The sequence below is a fragment of the Heteronotia binoei genome, chromosome 17, assembly GCF_032191835.1.
Source record: "Heteronotia binoei isolate CCM8104 ecotype False Entrance Well chromosome 17, APGP_CSIRO_Hbin_v1, whole genome shotgun sequence".
Classification (NCBI taxonomy): domain Eukaryota; kingdom Metazoa; phylum Chordata; class Lepidosauria; order Squamata; family Gekkonidae; genus Heteronotia; species Heteronotia binoei.
In genome coordinates, this window is record NC_083239.1 from 55,272,190 (window position 1) to 55,289,783 (window position 17,594).

Here is a 17,594-nt window from a genome sequence, read left to right on the forward strand (position 1 = left end):
TATGGGGGTCCCTTGGCTTAACACTGATGCTCCCAGGAAACAAAGTGAGGCGAGAGCTTCCAGTGGAGGATTTGGGGTGCTGTTAAAGACAGCAGAGAGCACGACGCGTTTGCCTTTTGGGTCCCAGCCAGCAGGAAGCTCTCCTCCACAGACCCCAAAGCCAGGTGCAAGAGGGCTGGACCCCCTTTCCTGGCTCCCAGCCTGAATTGCCCTCTCGTCACGAGCTGGGGCCAGGCCAGGCGAAGTCCAGGGGCAGTCCAAGGTCTGTAGCTGGTGAGCAAAGAGGGTTGAAAGCGCCAAAACCAAATCACAGTCCAGGTATCGCAGGTCAGAGGTTCAGAAGCCGAAGTCAGGGGGTCCAGAAGTCAAAGCCAACGTCAAGGGGCCCAGAAGCCAAAGTCAGAAGCCGGAGTGGATGCTAGAACGTCAGGTAAGTGACTAGTTGCTTCCACAAAGCCTCCTCCCAAAGCCCACAGCTATATAGCCCTCTGCTATCTGTTGCCCATTTGGGCTAATTGCTGACTCAGAGGGCGGCCAGGATCCTGCTGAGACTCAAGCATCCTCACTCCAGAAGGGCCAGAATCCTTTCAAAACTCAGGGCTCAGGGAGCGTCTTGCTCGTGAGCGTGCCGCCCTCCTCCGATCCCTGAGGTCCTGACAAAGGCGGTCATGCACACGAGCCACCCGAGAGGGCGAGGCAGGGGGGCTTGGATCTTCTCCAGTAGGAGGCAGGGGCACTGGTGCCGGTGGCAGGGGCACAGTTTCTTCTGCAGGCTCAGCTTCTTCTGCAGGGTCCCCATCACCCATGACACCTCTCTGGTTCCCAACTTGTTCCTGGATGCTCTTTAAGGTGCTGGTTTCGGATTGTAAAACACTCCAAGGTTGCCTCTTCCTCCTCTTCGCCTAACTGGGAAGTCCCAGCTATGGGCTTCTTTGCACGAGGATTTGTTTCATCAGTTCTGGCCCCAAACCGCTTTCTGATTTGTCCCCTGATTCCCACTTGCAGGCCCCCGCCTTCATTTTCACTTCAGGCTTTTTTTTTTTAGTCCCCCCCCCCAATTTCCCCTCTCCCCCCCCCCACCTCCAGTTCTTTTGAGACCACTATGGGCTTTTCTGCATTTTCCTCAATTGTGAGATCCTGTTACTTCTGCCCCCATTCTGCATGTGTTTAGCCCCCTCTAGTGGCCAATTCGATATTATATCAGTTTACATCCAGTTTATCTCGTGTTTTATGCCTGCACACACCGATGTAATATTAGATTGGCCATTAGAGGGAGCAAAACACATGTGGAACAGAAACACACACACACCCGCAAAGCAACAAGAACTCACAAGTAAGGAAAATGAGACTGCAGAAAAAGCCCTCTGTCTTCACAGGTTTAGTGAGCATGTGCATATGACAGGGCCTTCTCGGTGCAGCACCAATCCTCCAGATCCCCTTCTGAGTTTGAGAAGACCTTCCTTTTCCACGGGGTGGTTGAGCAGGATTGCGGGTGGCTAAACACCGGCCAAACCCACTTTGGATCTTGGTTTCTACATTTTCGATGTGCAGGTTTTGATTGGTCCTGGTTTTTTTTTTTGCCTAGATTCGAGTCCAGGAGCCCCTTAGAGAGGGTTTTTTTGGAGGGCGGAGTCTGAGCTCTCAAGAGTCCGAGCTGCCTTCGTCCCACCACGGCAAACCATGAAGCGATCCGGGCTCCTGGACACCTATCAAGCTGTTCTGCTGCAGACCAGTTAAGCTTCCCTCTGAAACAGTTTTTAATTCTGTGGCTCTGTTTTGCTTCCTGGTCTTTTATCTGTTTTTTCTATCTGTAGCTCCTGTAATTGCATCAGTTTGCTGACTTCAGAACACTGTTTTCATAAATCTTTTTTTTTTTTTTAAACACCCACACTGTATTGTAAACTGCTTGGAGAGTATCCCTGAAAGGCAGAATGGAAATCTCGAAGAAGCCTGCCTGTGCCTCTCTGGCCCCTGGCCCATGGGAACTGAGGGGAACCTCCGTTCAGAGGCACAAAGTCCCCAGGAGGCAACAGCAGGGAAGGTCCTCAGCCTCTCTGCCCTGGTGCTGCTCCTCCAGAGGAACTACTTGGCCACTGTGTGAGGCAGGAGGCTGGACTAGACGGACCCTCCCTGGTCTGACCCAGCAGGGCTCTTCTGATGTTCTTCACAGGGGAAGGCCTCAGCCTCTCTGCCCTGTTGCTGGTCCTCCAGAGGAACTAGTTGGCCTCTGTGTGAGACAGGAGGCTGGACTAGATGGACCCTCCCTGGTCTGACCCAGCAGGGCTCTTCTGATGTTCTTCTCAGGGAAAGGCCTCAGCCTCTCTGCCCTGCTGTGGGCCCTCCAGAGGAACAGGTTGGCCACTGTGTGAGACAGGAGGCTGGACTAGATGGACCCTCCCTGGTCTGACCCAGCAGGGCTCTTCTGATGTTCTTCTCAGGGAAAGGCCTCAGCCTCTCTGCCCTGTTGTTGGCCCTCCAGAGGAACTGGCTGGCCACTGTGTGAGACAGGAGGCTGAACTAGATGGACCCTCCCTGGTCTGATCCAGAAGGGCTCTTCTGATGTTCTTCTCAGGGAAAGGCCTCAGCCTCTCTGCCCTGTTGTTGGCCCTCCAGAGGAACTGGCTGGCCACTGTGTGAGACAGGAGGCTGGACTAGATGGACCCTCCCTGGTCTGACCCAGCAGGGCTCTTCTGATGTTCTTCTCAGGGAAAGGCCTCAGCCTCTCTGCCCTGTTGTGGGCCCTCCAGAGGAACTGGCTGGCCACTGTGTGAGACAGGAGGCTGGACTAGATGGACCCTCACTGGTCTGATCCAGCAGGGCTCTTCTGAGGTTCTTCTCAGGGGAAGGCCTCGGCCTTTCTGCCCTGTTGCTGGCCCTCCAGAGGAACTGGCTGGCCCCTGTGTGAGACAGGAGGCTGGGCTAGATGGACCCTCCCTTGTCTGATCCAGCAGGGCTCTTCTGACATTCTTATGAAGGCCTCGGCCTCTCTGCCCTGTTGCTGGCCCTCCAGAGGAACTGGCTGGCCCCTGTGTGAGACCGGAGGCTGGACTAGATGGACCCCCCCTGTTCTGATCCAGCAGGGGTCTTCTGATGTTCTTCTCAGGGGAAGGCCTCAGCCTCTCTGCCCTGTTGCTGGTCCTCCAGAGGAACTGGCTGGCCACTGTGTGAGACAGGAGGCTGGACTAGAAGGACCCTCCCTGGTTTGATCCAGCAGGGCTCTTCTTTATGAAATGAATAACATAAGGAAGGAGAGTGCACGTGTGTGTGGTTTCCCTTGTCTATTGGGCTTCTCATGACATAATGTCCTAAGGCTCAAGGTGACTAATTATAATGTCTTCAAAACCATCCAAGGGACCCACAATTAAAATATTAAAGTCCCGGTCCCACAGCAGCCAAACAGGATTAAAAGGGCGGCTTCTAAAGATGCCACCTTTGGGAGATGGATCAGGCATGAGGGCAGAAGTCTGAGGGAGGAACCAACTCACAGGCAAACAGATGCTCTTCATTAAGTACCAGGCAGCCTCCAGAGGTCCCTTTCCCCAGGTCCTCTGAAGGAGTCCTCCTCCACAATTCAATACCCTTTCTTTTCATGCAGGGTGCTGACATCTTTAAGAGCATAAGAAAAGCCCTGCTGGGTCAGACAAGGGAGGGTCCATCTAGTCCAGCCTCCTGTCTCACACAGTGGCCAGCCAGTTCCTCTGGAGGGCCAACAAGAGGGCAGAGAGGCCGAGGCCTTCCCCTGAGAAGAACATCAGAAGAGCCCTGCTGGATCAGACCAGGGTGGGTCCATCTAGTCTAGCCTCCTGTCTCACACAGTGGCCAGCCTGTTCCTCTGGAGGAACAACAACAGGGCAGAGAGGCCGAGGCCTTCCCCTGAGAAGAACCTCAGAAGAGCCCTGCTGGATCAGACCAGGGAGGGTCCATCTAGTCCAGCCTCCTGTCTCACATAGGGGCCAGCCAGTTCCTCTGCAGGGCCAACCACAGGGCAGAGAGGCCGAGGCCTTCCCCTGAGAAGAACATCAGAAGAGCCCTGCTGGATCAGACAAGGGAGGGTCCATCTAGTCCAGCCTCCTGACTCGCACAGTGGCCAGCCAGTTCCTCTGAAGGGCCAACAACAGGGCAGAGAGGCTGAGGTCTTCCACTGTTGTTGCCTTTTGGCACTGGGATGCAGAGGTAGACTGCCTCTGAACGTGAAGGTTCCCTTTAGTCACCATGGCTAGAACTCTCCTCTGTGAATCTATCCCATCCCCTTTTAAAGCCGTCTGTGCCTGCGGCTATCACTGCATTCTCAGGCAGCAAATGCCACATTGAAATCACTCGTTATTGAAAGAAGCATTTCCTTTGTTCCCCCTCTGAGCCTCTTGCCCATCAGCTTCACAGGATGCCCTCAAGTTCTAGTGTTTGAGGAGAGAGAAAAAGTTCTCTTTGCCAACTCTCTTCACCCCGTGCCCCTGCAGGTGGAATGGGGGGCCGATGACGTCTTTAAAGAGTAGTGAATAGGCAATGGGGAAACTGAAGATGCTATGATGCCCCCCCCCCCCCCAGGCATAATATCCAGTCCCGAAGGAACTCTCTGTCTGGGGCAGGGATGCTCTGTGTTCTTGGTGCTTGGGCAGGGGGGCAACAGTGGGAGGGTCAGGGTTTTTAGTATCCTGGCCCCACTGGTGCACCTCCTGATGGCACCTGCAGTTTTTTGGCCACTGTGTGACACAGAGTGTTGGACTGGAGGGGCCACTGGCCTGATCCAACATGGCTTCTCTTATGTTCTTCTGTGACACAGAGTGTTGGACTGGAGGGGCCACTGGCCTGATCCAACATGGCTTCTCTTATGTTCTTATGTGACACAGAGTGTTGGACTGGAGGGGCCACTGGCCTGATCCAACATGGCTTCTCTTATGTTCTTCTGTGACACAGAGTGTTGGACTGGAGGGGCCACTGGCCTGATCCAACATGGCTTCTCTTATGTTCTTATGTGACACAGAGTGTTGGACTGGAGGGGTCACTGGCCTGATCCAACATGGCTTCTCTTATGTTCTTATGTGACACAGAGTGTTGGACTGGATGGGCCACTGGCCTGATCCAACATGGCTTCTCTTATGTTCTTCTGTGACACAGAGTGTTAGACTGGAGGGGCCATTGGCCTGATCCAACAGGGCTTCTCTTATGTTCTTCTGTGACACAGAGTGTTGGACTGGAGGGGCCATTGGCCTGATCCAACATGGCTTCTCTTATGTCCTTATGTCTGGGGCAGTGATGCTCTGTATTCTTGGTGCTTGGGAGGGCCACAGTTGGAGGGCTTCTGGTGTTCTTGCCCCACTGGTGGACCTCCTGATGGCACCTGGGTTTTTTTGGCCCCTGTGTGACACAGAGTGTTGGACTGGATGGGCTATTGGCCTGATCCAACTTGGCTTCTCTTATGTCCTTATGTCTGGGGCAGGGATGCTCTGTATTCTTGGTGCTTGGGGGGCATGGTGGGAGGGCTTCTAGTGTCCTGGCCCCACTGATGGACCTCCTGATGCACCCGGTTCTTTTGGCCACTGTGTGACACAGAATGTTGGAATGGATGGGCCGCTGGCCTGATCCAACAGGGCTTCTCTTATGTTCTTCTGTGACGCAGAGTGTTGGACTGGATGGGCCACTGGCCTGATCCAACAGGGCTTCTCTTATGTTCTTCTGTGACACAGAGTGTTGGACTGGATGGGCCATTGTCCTGATCCAACATGGCCTCTCTTATGTTCTTCTGTGACACAGAGTGTTGGACTGGATGGGCCATTGGCCTGATCCAACATGGCTTCTCTTATGTTCTTCTGTGACACAGAGTGTTAGACTGGATGGGCCACTGGCCTGATCCAACATGGCCTCTCTTATGTTCTTCTGTGACACAGAGTGTTGGACTGGATGGGCCACTGGCCTGATCCAACATGGCCTCTCTTATGTTCTTCTGTGACACAGAGTGTTGGACTGGATGGGCCATTGGCCTGATCCAACATGGCTTCTCTTATGTTCTTATGTGACACGGAATGTTGGACTGGATGGGCCACTGCCCTGATCCAACATGGCTTCTCTTATATTCTTATGTGACACAGAGTGCTGGACTGGATGGGCCACTGGCCTGATCCAACATGGCTTCTCTTATGTTCTTATGTGACACGGAATGTTGGACTGGATGGGCCACTGGCCTGATCCAACATGGCTTCTCTTATGTTCTTCTGTGACACAGAGTGTTGGACTGGAGGGGCCACTGGCCTGATCCAACATGGCTTCTCTTATGTTCTTATGTGACACAGAGTGTTAGACTGGATGGGCCACTGGCCTGATCCAACATGGCCTCTCTTATGTTCTTCTGTGACACAGAATGTTGGACTGGATGGGCCACTGGCCTGATCCAACATGGCCTCTCTTATGTTCTTCTGTGACACAGAGTGTTGGACTGGATGGGCCATTGGCCTGATCCAACATGGCTTCTCTTATGTTCTTATGTGACACGGAATGTTGGACTGGATGGGCCACTGCCCTGATCCAACATGGCTTCTCTTATATTCTTATGTGACACAGAGTGCTGGACTGGATGGGCCACTGGCCTGATCCAACATGGCTTCTCTTATGTTCTTATGTGACACGGAATGTTGGACTGGATGGGCCACTGGCCTGATCCAACATGGCTTCTCTTATGTTCTTCTGTGACACAGAGTGTTGGACTGGATGGGCCATTGGCCTGATCCAACATGGCTTCTCTTCTTTTCTTATGTGACACAGAGTGTTAGACTGGATGGGCCACTGGCCTGACCCAACATGGCTCCTCTTATGTTCTGATGTGACACTTTCCTCTCCCCACCCCCTCTTTATTGCCCTGTGATCTTCGTCTGCTTGCTCTGTGAAAAGGAGATATCAGGGTGGCGCTTAACACAGAGGAAACTGCTTTTGACTATCTGTAGCACAAGGAGGTGCTGGCCGCATAGTTCTGCTTGCCCAAAGCCTCTATCACTTAAAGCAACCCCTCCACCACACACACACACACACACGCGCAGTGTTTTTAGCTATTTTAAAATACGGCGGTTAAAAAGAAGAGGAAAAGAAAGTTTTAAGGAGGGAATGACAAATATACCTTTAATTAAATCAATATTTTAAAAATAGAAAAAAAAGACAAGAGACGAGTGGAAGGGCTGCTCAGGCAGAAGGGGGGGTGGGGAGGAGGAGGCCAGCTGGCCGAGGAGAGAGAGAGAGAGAGAGAGAGAGAGAGAGAGGTGGCTCCACTCCTGCTTTTATGGCCTGTTTGTACGACACACAGAGGCAAATTCTGTGCAAGGGAGGATTAGGAAAGAACCTGCAGATGCAATTGCCCCCGCGACTGCCGTGCCCTTGTGCAGATCCCAGGGTTGCCAGCTCCAGGTTGGGAAATCCCTGAGAGTTTGGAGGCGGAGCTTCGGCAGAAGAAGGAACCTCAGCCAGGGGGGGCAGTGCCATAGAGACCACCCTGCAGAGCAGCCATTTTCTGCAGGGGGACTGACCTCTGCAGTCTGGACATCAGTTGTAATTCTGGGAGATCTGCAGGCCCCACCTGCTGGAGGCTGGGCTCTTTCAAAGGAAGCGAAGGACAAAGAGAAGTCGGGAGCCCTGCTTGATCCTTGCAGATAACCGAGCCCAGACAAATGGAAACTGTATTCCTTGGGGAGCTGCCTGAAGAACGATTCTCTGAAAGTGGACGGAAGCAGCAGCCCATTTAAGCAGCCACACCAGTTTAGGAACTGCAATCACACCTGCATTGGCGGATTGGACTTCAGGATTGGAGAAACATCGACTGCGGGGTGACATGAGAGAGGCTGACAAGATGATGCCTGGGATGGAGAAAGTAGAGAAAGAAGTCCTTTTCTCCCTTTCTCACAATACAAGAACTCATGGGCATTCCATTAAATTGCTGAGCAGTCAGGTTAAAACGGATGAAAAGAAGTCGTTCACCCAAAGAATGATTAACATGTGGAATTCACTGCCACAGGAGGTGGCGCCGGCTACAAGCATAGCCAGCTTTAAGAGGGGACTGGATAAAAATATGGAGCAGAGGTCCATCAGCAGCTATCAGCCACAGTATATGTGTGTGTGTGCACACACACATACACACACACATATATATATACTGTGGCTAATAGCATATATATATATACTGTACACACAGGCACACATATATTGGGCACTGTGTGACACAGAGTGCTGAACTGGTTGAGCCATTGGCCTGATCCAACATGGCTTCTCTTATGTTCTTATGTGACACAGAGTGTTGGACTGGATGAGCCTTTGGCCTGATCCAACATGGCCTCTCTTATGTTCTCTTAAGCCCTACAAACGAAGAAAAACATTGCATATTGCAAAATGGACTGTGAAATAATTTCAAATGAATGTGGAAATATCATGTTTTAAAAGATTGTTTAAAATATTTTCAATATATATATATTAGTTAAAGCTCTCACGGAATGTTCTCCTATATACCCACCTGGAGACCGGCAACCCTGCCTGTGGCACAGGTGCTTTTTGCAATCTTGTGTACAGTTCCAGTCACCGTGCCTCTTCGGCAGAGTTGCCAACTCTGGGGAGGGAAATTCCTGGAGACTTTGTGGGGAGGGTGAAGGGGCCTCAGCAAGCCCACCTCCAAAGCAGCCATGTCCCCCCAGGCCAGGGGAGCCGATCTCGACCAGTTGCACTTGGAGCCTGCCTGGCGGTCCTGCTGTACATGGATGTGGCAGAGCTGGGAAAGGGCTGCTGCTCCTTCTTCCCTGTGAAGACAGCCTGGGTGGCTGAGGCTTTTCAGCTTAGAAAGAGAAGACAGCTGGCAGGGAGAAATGACCGATGTATAAAATAATGCACAGAGTAGAAAAAAGTGGATGGAAAGAACTTCTTCCTCTCTCACTATGCTCGAACTCGGAAGCACCAAACGAATTTAATGGGCAATGGGTTGAGGGCAGAGAAAAATATTTAATGGCTTCTCTTTTGTTCTTATGTGACACAGAATGTTGGACTGGATGTATGTAGTAATGTAATTCCCAGTAGTCATGTATGGCTGTGAGAGCTGGACCAAAAGGACGGCGGAGCACAGAAGAATAGATGCTTTCGAGCTGTGGTGCTGGAGAAGACTCTTCAGAGTCCCTTGGACTGCAAGAAGATCCAATTTGTCAATCCAAAGGGAAATCAACCCAGACTGTTCCCTGGAAGGTCAGATGCTGAAGCTGAAGCTCAAATCCTTTGGCCACCCAAAGGAGAAGGGAGCACTCCCTGGAGAAGACTCTTGAGAGTCCCTTGGACTGCAAGGACATCAAGTCAGTCAGTCCTAAGGGAAATCAACCCAGACTGATCCCTGAAAGGTCAGATGCTGAAGCTGAAGCGCCAATACTTTGGCCACCCAATGAGAAGGGAGCACTCCCTGGAGAAGACCCTGATGCTGGGAAAGACAGAAGGCAAAAGAAGAAGGGGACGGCAAAAGAGGAGATGGCTGGACAGCATTCCTGATGTAACTAACACGAATTTGAGCAGACTTTGGAGGATGGTGGAAGACAGGAGGGCCTGGCATGACCTGGTCCATGAGGTCGCAAAGAGTCGGACTCGACTGTGCGACTGAACAACAAATAATTAACTTGTGTAACATTTTGCCACACAATGCAGGCTGCCTTAGATGGCAGTGCCTTAAATTCATGAAGCAACACATTGATAATGAAACGGAACCTCCACATTTAGAGGCAGTATACCTCTCTGGGGCTGCAGCAGCGTCTGGCTTTGTCCTCTGTGCCTCCCTGGGATATCCAGTTGGCCACTGCGAGGAAACACGATACTAGACAGCAACAAGCTATTTGTATTGTTTTGCCACCTGTCCCTTGCCTGCATCTTGATTGTGGCTTCCAAAGGTAACCGAACAAAGCGGCAGAACAAACCCTGCCCCTCCAGAGAGCTCCTTTAAAGGCCTGATATTTGCTGGGCAAACAAGGACAAAAACTGCCCAGCAACCAGCCCAGCAAGGAGATATGCACAAGCCAAGCCCGTTCCTTGCAGAGATGGCTTTCTTCACACGGGGACTTCTTGAGAACCGCTGTGATGTGGTGGTTGTAGGGTAAGGCTCAGATCTGGAAGACCCTGGTTCGAATCCTCCCACTCTGCCATGGAAGCTCACCCAGTAACCTTGGGCCATTCGCATGGGCTCTGCCTAGCCTACCTTGCAGGGTTGCTGGGAAGATTATAAAGGGGGAGGGCGAGGAGATGGATGGATGCCAGTAGCTTCAGGTCCTCATTGTGCATGGGATGGAGAAAGTAGAGAAAGAAGTCCTTTTCTCCCTTTCTCACAATACGAAAACTCGTGGGCATTCGATGAAATTGCTGAGCAGTGAGCTTAGAACGGATAAAAGGAAGTCCTTCTTCACCCAAAGTGTGATTAACATGTGGAATTCACTGCCACAGGAGGTGGTAGCAGCTACAAGCATGGACAGCTTCAAGAGGGGATTGGATAAAGATATGGAGCAGAGGTCCATCAGTGGCTATTAGCCACAGTATATATATATATGTGTGTGTGTGTGTGTGTGTGTGTGTGTGTGTATGTATGTATGTATATGTGTGTATATACACACACACATACATTGGCCAGTGTGTGACACAGACTGCTGGACTGGATGAGCCACTGGCCTGATCCAACATGGCTTCTCTTATGTTCTTATGTTGTGGGGAAAGGAAGGTCATACATGAAGGAAGTAAAGTAAAAGAGATTCACTCTCTCTCCCCACTTCCCCCCCCTCCGTTTTCCTTCCTGCTCTTCCCTTCTGGCCTTTGGCCCCCCACAGCTTCTTCCACTGCAGCAAGTGGAGGAAGGGGAGGGGAGCCAGCCCCCCTTGAACGCCAGCCCCAGAAGGCGGTTTCCTCCGTCTCTTCCTTCCCTGCCCCTTTCCAGGCCATTCCAGCCCGGGTGACCCTGAAGCCACCAACAGCCAAGATGATTCAGCCCAAAAAAAAGGGGGGGCAGTGGGAAAAGGATATGAGCAGTCGGAGGAAGGGAAAGGGAAGGAAGGGAGCCTGAGCCAAGCGGGGGGGGGGGGGGAGGAGGTGGTGGAAGCTGCAAATGGGTGGAGATGGAAAGGATGACAGGATGGTCTCCGAGGAAACCCCATCGGCCTCTTCCTGCCGCTGTCCGGAGGGGAAGACAGCTCAGTCCAAGCAGTTGCCTGCAGGCCAGCCCAGGTCAAACTCAGAAGCCGCTGAGGGCCACTTCCTCAGTCCATGGGCCCAGTTCACTCATGCATGTTCCAGCGACAACTGGCACAGGAGACACAAAACCAGCCGGCCCTGCAACGAGACAAGCTAGGTGACCGTCTAGGGCGCCGGCCTTCTAGGCGCGCAGAATTCCCCCCCCCCCGTGTGACTTGGTGACGTTATCAGTGCAGGGGGCAGGACACCAGACGTTAGCCTTGTCTAGGGCACTGGACAGTCTAGGGCCGGCCCGAGGCAGACCTGCCCCCCCCTTATAGAAGTGGCTGCCACAAGCCATCAGGACAGCAACCGTTGCCCAAAGATCTCAATGAAGCCTCCATAGATGGGGGGGGGGCAGTGTCCTCTACAAACCTGAGGGCTCCTGCGTCCATGCCCTCTTTTGCAAGAAGCGGTGAGGTCATTGCCACCTTGGGCCAGGTGGACTCTCGGCCTGATCCAGAAGAGCCCAGCTTTTGTTTGCATGACACAGAGTGACGGTCGAAGTAGGCCTTCGGAGGAGGCTGTGGGGAAAGAGACTTGACCTTCCGTGTGGGACAGAGCTCAACGCTACCGCTTTAGGATCTCGGCACCTGCCGCGGAGCATCGCTCTCCCCTCTCCCCCGCCCGGCCCATGCTCCAAGATCTCGGATCTAATGAAGGGAGTTTTGACTCTTGAAAACTCATCACCCCTCCCCCCCCAATCGTGTTGGTCTCCAAGGGGCAGCTGGATTTGAACTGAGCTCCTCTACTGCAGACCAGCACAGCTGCTCCCTGAAATGACTCCCCACTCAAGGTCAAGTCCGATCCCAGCAGTTTCAATTTCAGACCTTTAATGGCATAGCATAAAATACAGGAAAAGATTTGGATAGACGAGATAAGTCAGGATCGAATGTAGGTTAGACATAAAATCAAGCATGGTCAACGTTGTGTTGGAGAGCGGCGGCCAAAGTTTTTGCAACAGCACAGGTCATTTCTGGATTGCAGTCGTTCAGGAAAAATAGAAAGAAAGACAAGTTGTTCTGATTGACGGTGGGAGGGGAGTATGTGCGAAACAATTCCTGTCCGGGTTTTTCGTATAGATGACAATTATTCAGTAGGTGAATAATCCCAGCATTTGTTTGTCACGTTGTCTCTTGTTCGGAGATAAAGGAAAAAAGAGGAACAAATGAACTTAAAAACCTCCTAGAACATGTAACACAAATGCTTAAAAAGAATTTACACCATTTGAGAGTCTAAAGCAAATTGCTTCAACAGCCTGATTCATCGTATTATTCATGGATTGAAGGGGAAATGTCAGGTGAGTTTGTAGTAGGGGGCTGCCAGTATGGGGAGCTATTAGGAATGGTAGATCAGCGCCGCTGCAATTGAGACCGAAACCAAGACCTAGAACTCAGTTTCACGACCCGGTTTCAGATAGAAGGGCATTTGGATAATAAAAGGACAGCTTTTCGGGGCGTGTCCAGAGTTTTGCGACTGACCTTTTTATAAATAAAGCTGGGCAAAAATTTGGATATATTTAAAATAAAAATTCTGAATTATCTAATAGTTTGCCGCCCTAAGCCTGCTTCGGTGGGGAAAAGGAAAGGTCCCCTGTGCAAACACCAGTCATTTCCGACTCTGGGGTGACGTTGCTTTCACAACGTTTTCATAGCAGACCTTTTTACAGGGTGGTTTGCCATCGCCTTCCCCAGTCTTCTACACTTTCCCCCCAGCAAGCTGGGGCTCATTTGACCGACCACGGAAAGATGGAAGGCTGAGTCAACCTGGAGCCGGCTACCTGAACCCAGCTTCCGCCAGGATCGGGCTCAGGTAAATAAATAATAGAAGGTCTAGAATGTCAGCGTTTGATTCTGAGGGACAATTTTTAAAAAAGAAGTAAATGGGATTTAAAAAAAATTAGAAATGAAGGCAACGAGGTTTAACGTGAAGCTTTCTCAAGACGATATTTGACAGCTCTCTGCTTGTTTTAACTTGGTGTTTTACACATCATATGTGTATTGTTCTTAAATTTTATTTTAATGGCTTTGTAAGTGTTCCCCAGCCTAACTGGGTGGAGCGGTGGGAAGCGAATGCTTTTAAACAAATAAGCTCTGCTTTCATGAAGATCAACAGTACTCACAGCTGGCTGACTGGTGAACACATCTGGATATTTGAACTCGCAGCATCCAGCAGTGGTAAGAACCTAGAACCAGCACAGGTGACGCTACTGGAACACAGCTCCTTTCCCAGACTGTTTCTGCCTGAGAACAATCATATATTGTTGCAAGAATGTCATTTTTAGATTTTTATGGGTCTGAGGAAAGGCATGGACTCTGTCCCCAAAGTGACTGAATCACCAAAACGTGCTCCTGCTCATGCCATACGGGAAATGAGAGGCAGGAAACCCGCCTGTCCTTCTGACAGAGCGCCTGTGACGTTAAGAGATGCACCACAGGCAGACGTTCAACAGGTAAGGCTGTCATTCCGTTGCCAGCTGTCTTCAGCTCTATTTTTATTTATTTATTCATTCATTCTAATTTGCTTCTTTCATCCCAGGGCTTTTTTTTGAGCAGGAAGGCAGTTCCAGCAGGCCTGGTGCCAGGGGGTGTGGCCTAAAATGCAGATGAGTTCCTGTTGGGCTTTTTCTACAACCCGTTTGCTCCACTTCTCCCTGGGCTTCCTCCTCAGTGGGAACCAAAGCAGCTGACCTCCTTCCCCTCTGCCCTGTGGGATTCTCACAGCAACCACCCAGTGAGGGAGGCATGACTGGCCCAAGGTCCAACCCTATAGGCTTCCATAGCTTGAGCAGGGATTCGAACGCAGGTCTCCCAGATCCTAGTTTGGCACTCTAACTGCTCAACTGTTCTCTGTTATGGCCCCTACATGGTGGAATCAGCTGCCGGAGGAGGTGAGGGCCCTGCGGGACCTTGTTCAGTTCCGCAGGGCCTGTAAGACGACCCTCTTCCGGCTGGCTTACCCCTAGCTAAGATGAGAAACTCAATGTAGCTTGCCAGACTCCTGTTTTATATATATATATTTGGAATGTTTACTGGTTTTTAAGGTTTTAACTGTTTTAAATGTTTAACTGTTTATATATTTAAATATTGTCTAATCTTATGTTTGACTAATTGTTGGGAGCCGCCCTGAGCCACTTGTGGGAAGGGCGGGATACAAATCTTAAATTAAAAAAAAAAAAACTGCACTGCCTTGGGCTGGAAAAGCAGCAGTCCTGGGTTGTGCCTATCTGGCCCTTCCCCAAGATGGTGCTGAGTCTATTTAGGGTTTTTTTTTGGGGGGGAGGGTCTTAACCCACTTGGGGAGCTGGTCTGGGAGCCGATTAAGGGGGAGGGGGTCAAGGGAAGGCCAGGGCTTGCCCTGAGTTCGACACAGAGAAGGCCCTAGGCCACCTGCCCCCATCTATGCCTTCCCAACCCCTTCGGACACTTTCCCCCTATTCCCTCCCCTCACCGGATGAATGGTGCCACTCAAAGAGTTAAAATGGCGTTCCCCCCACCCCAGGAATTTGACAAGGAGAGATTCTAACTCCGACAGGCCATTAGAATGCAATTCCCAAGCCCCAAGCACTGGGGCTAGTTCTCAAGAAGTTTACACATCTGTCTGTCTATCTATCTATCTATCTATCTATCTATCTATCTATCTATCTATCTATCTATCTATCTATCTGTCTGTCTGTCTGTCTGTCTGTCTGTCTGTCTGTCTGTCTGTCTGTCTGTCTGTCTGTCTTCATAAATCTTCATCATCATTATCTGTCTATGAATCACCATTATCTATCTATCTATCTATCTATCTATCTATCTATCTATCTATCTATCTATCTATCTATCTATCTATCTCTCTATCTATGTCTGTCTGTCTGTCTTCATAAATCTTCATCATCCTTATCTGTCTATGAATCACCATTATCATCTATCTATCTATCTATCTATCTATCATCTATCTATCTATCTATCTATCTATCTATCTATCTATCTATCTATCTGTCTGTCTGTCTGTCTTCATAAATCTTCATCATCATTATCTGTCTATGAATCACCATTATCTATCTATCTATCTATCTATCTATCTATCTATCTATCTATCTATCTATCTATCTATCATCTATCTATCATCTATCTATCTATCTATCTATCTATCTATCTATCTATCTATCTATCTATCTATCTATCTATCTATGTCTGTCTGTCTTCATAAATCTTCATCATCCTTATCTGTCTATGAATCACCATTATCATCTATCTATCTATCTATCTATCTATCTATCTATCTATCTATCTATCTATCTATCTTCATCATCATCTATCTTCATAAATCTTCATCCTTATCTATCTATATATATATCACCATTATCATCTATCTATCATCTGCCTTCATCATCATCATCATCTATCTATCTTCATCATCATCTGCCTTCATCATTTGTCTGTCTGTCTGTCTGCCTGCCAGTCTATCCATATCATTATAATCTGTCTGCCTGTCCATATCATCATTATCATCTATCTTCATCATCTCTCTCTCTCTCCCTCCATCTCCCCAGAAGGGCTCCATGCAGGCAGGACACCCCATACTTTCCCCCTTTTTGGGGGGGGGGGAGGAAGGCAGGCGGCTGCCTCCAGCTGGCGGGGCTGGCGAGGGCTGGGCAGGTGGCGCCGGTGCCGTCCCTCCGGGAGAGCCGGGCTCCGGCAGGCGCGGGGTTAAGGCCAGGGAGGGAGGGAGGGAGGCGGGGGGGGGGGGGGCGGGCAGGAGCCGGGGCTGCTGCTGCTGCTGCTGCGTGAGCGGAGTCTCTGCTGCTGCCGGGCAGGCGAGGCGGGCTGGAGCGGGATGGCCGGCCGGGGAGAGCAGCAGGAGCCCGGCCCCGCCGCCGCGAGACCAGCCTCCCAGGTAAGCCGGCGGGCAAAGGGTGCGGGCGGCCCCCTGGCCTCTTCTGCCAGTCCCGGAGGTGCCCACAGGTGGCCGAACGGAGGACCTCTGAGCATCTGCAGAGCGCCGCCCCCAGCCTGGGTGTGGGGGGGGGAGAATGCCCAGCCGGTCCCGGGAGCACCTTTGCTTCTCCTTCCTGGGAGGGGGGGGGGAGACCCCACTTGAACCTGACAACGCCCTTGCAAGGTAGGCCAGGCCGAAGGGCGCTCGGTCAGCTCGAGGCCCCAAAGGACCCCTGAACCCAGGCCTCCAGGCGAGGGACGCCCTCTTTCCGCATGCCTTGGACCACCAACTTTTCCCTTGGCAGGGTTTCAATGGCTTCTTCCTCCGCGTGGGGCTGAGTCCCCTGAGCTGGCAGCACAACTGATGTTGGTGTGCCAACAGGAGGCTTCTGGGGTCCACAGAAATGCCACCTGGTGATTCTTCCCCAGCGCTGCTAGATAAAGGGGCGGGCATGCGGGGGGGGGGTGTTCAGGGAACTTTTTCTGGATGTGGGACCTGACTCCAAACAAACGCCAGGCAAGCAGAGTCCGAAGAGGAAGCAGGCTGAAGGAGAATCTTTATACTCTGCCTGAGTTCAATCCCCGGCGGAAGCTGGGTTTTCAGGTTGCCGGCTCGAGGTTGACTCAGCCTTCCATCCTTCCGAGGTCGGTAAAAGGGGGGAAAGTGTAGAGGACTGGGGAAGGCAATGGCAAAACCACCCCGTAAAAAGTCTGTGGCGAAAACATTGTGAAAGCAACGTCACCCCAGAGTCGGAAACAACTGGGGACCTTGCCTTTCCTTTTCCCCTTGCTGGTGTGGTCGGCTTTGCCCTGCCTTGCTCCGTTTCATCCTTACAACGACCCTTTGAGGTAGGTTAGACTGAGAGCAGGTGACTTCCCACCCCCCCCCCACCCCCTCGGTCAACAATGAAAATACAAGAGCCTTCCCCCTACATTATCTAAACTCCTTCAATTTTTTTTTAAAGGAAAACTTTAGGGGTACGGAAAAGGGGAGGGGGAGAAAGGTGTTATACAACAAAATTACATTTGTCAAAGGCAATCATGTACTTCATAATGTATAGGGCAGTGAATATTTTCCCTTTCATCCCCTTCATTATAATTTTAAGGTATTATCTATAAAATACAATCCTTATTTCTGTGGATGTATAACTGTATTCATCATTTAAGTTTCAAACTTTATATTTAATCTGTATTGACTAGAACACTGGCTTCATTACTACGTATTCAACATCATGTATTTTCACCACTTCTACATATTAGAACCTTTAATAGATAAGCAGTATATAATGGTGTAAAAGTCTATTATCTATCTCATTTATATTCAGGATATTACATTTGAAACAGATTTTAATTCTACTTCTATTTCATCCATACATTTGTATATATTTTCTCAGTACACACTCCACTTTCCCTCAAATTTCGTGTTTCTCAAATCAATTGTTACTTTTGTCATAATAGCGT

General features: G+C 50.6%; 1 protein-coding gene across 1 annotated transcript in view; it reads left to right on the top strand.

Moving 5' to 3' along the window:
• Positions 1-15,991: 15,991 nt before the first annotated feature.
• GPR4 (G protein-coupled receptor 4) overlaps positions 15,992-17,594 on the top strand; it is a 36,083-nt gene continuing 34,480 nt past the window's right edge. The window contains exon 1 of the mRNA XM_060258230.1: positions 15,992-16,092. The gene's annotated coding sequence lies outside the window, so the exon portion shown is untranslated. The remainder of the gene's footprint in view (positions 16,093-17,594) is intronic.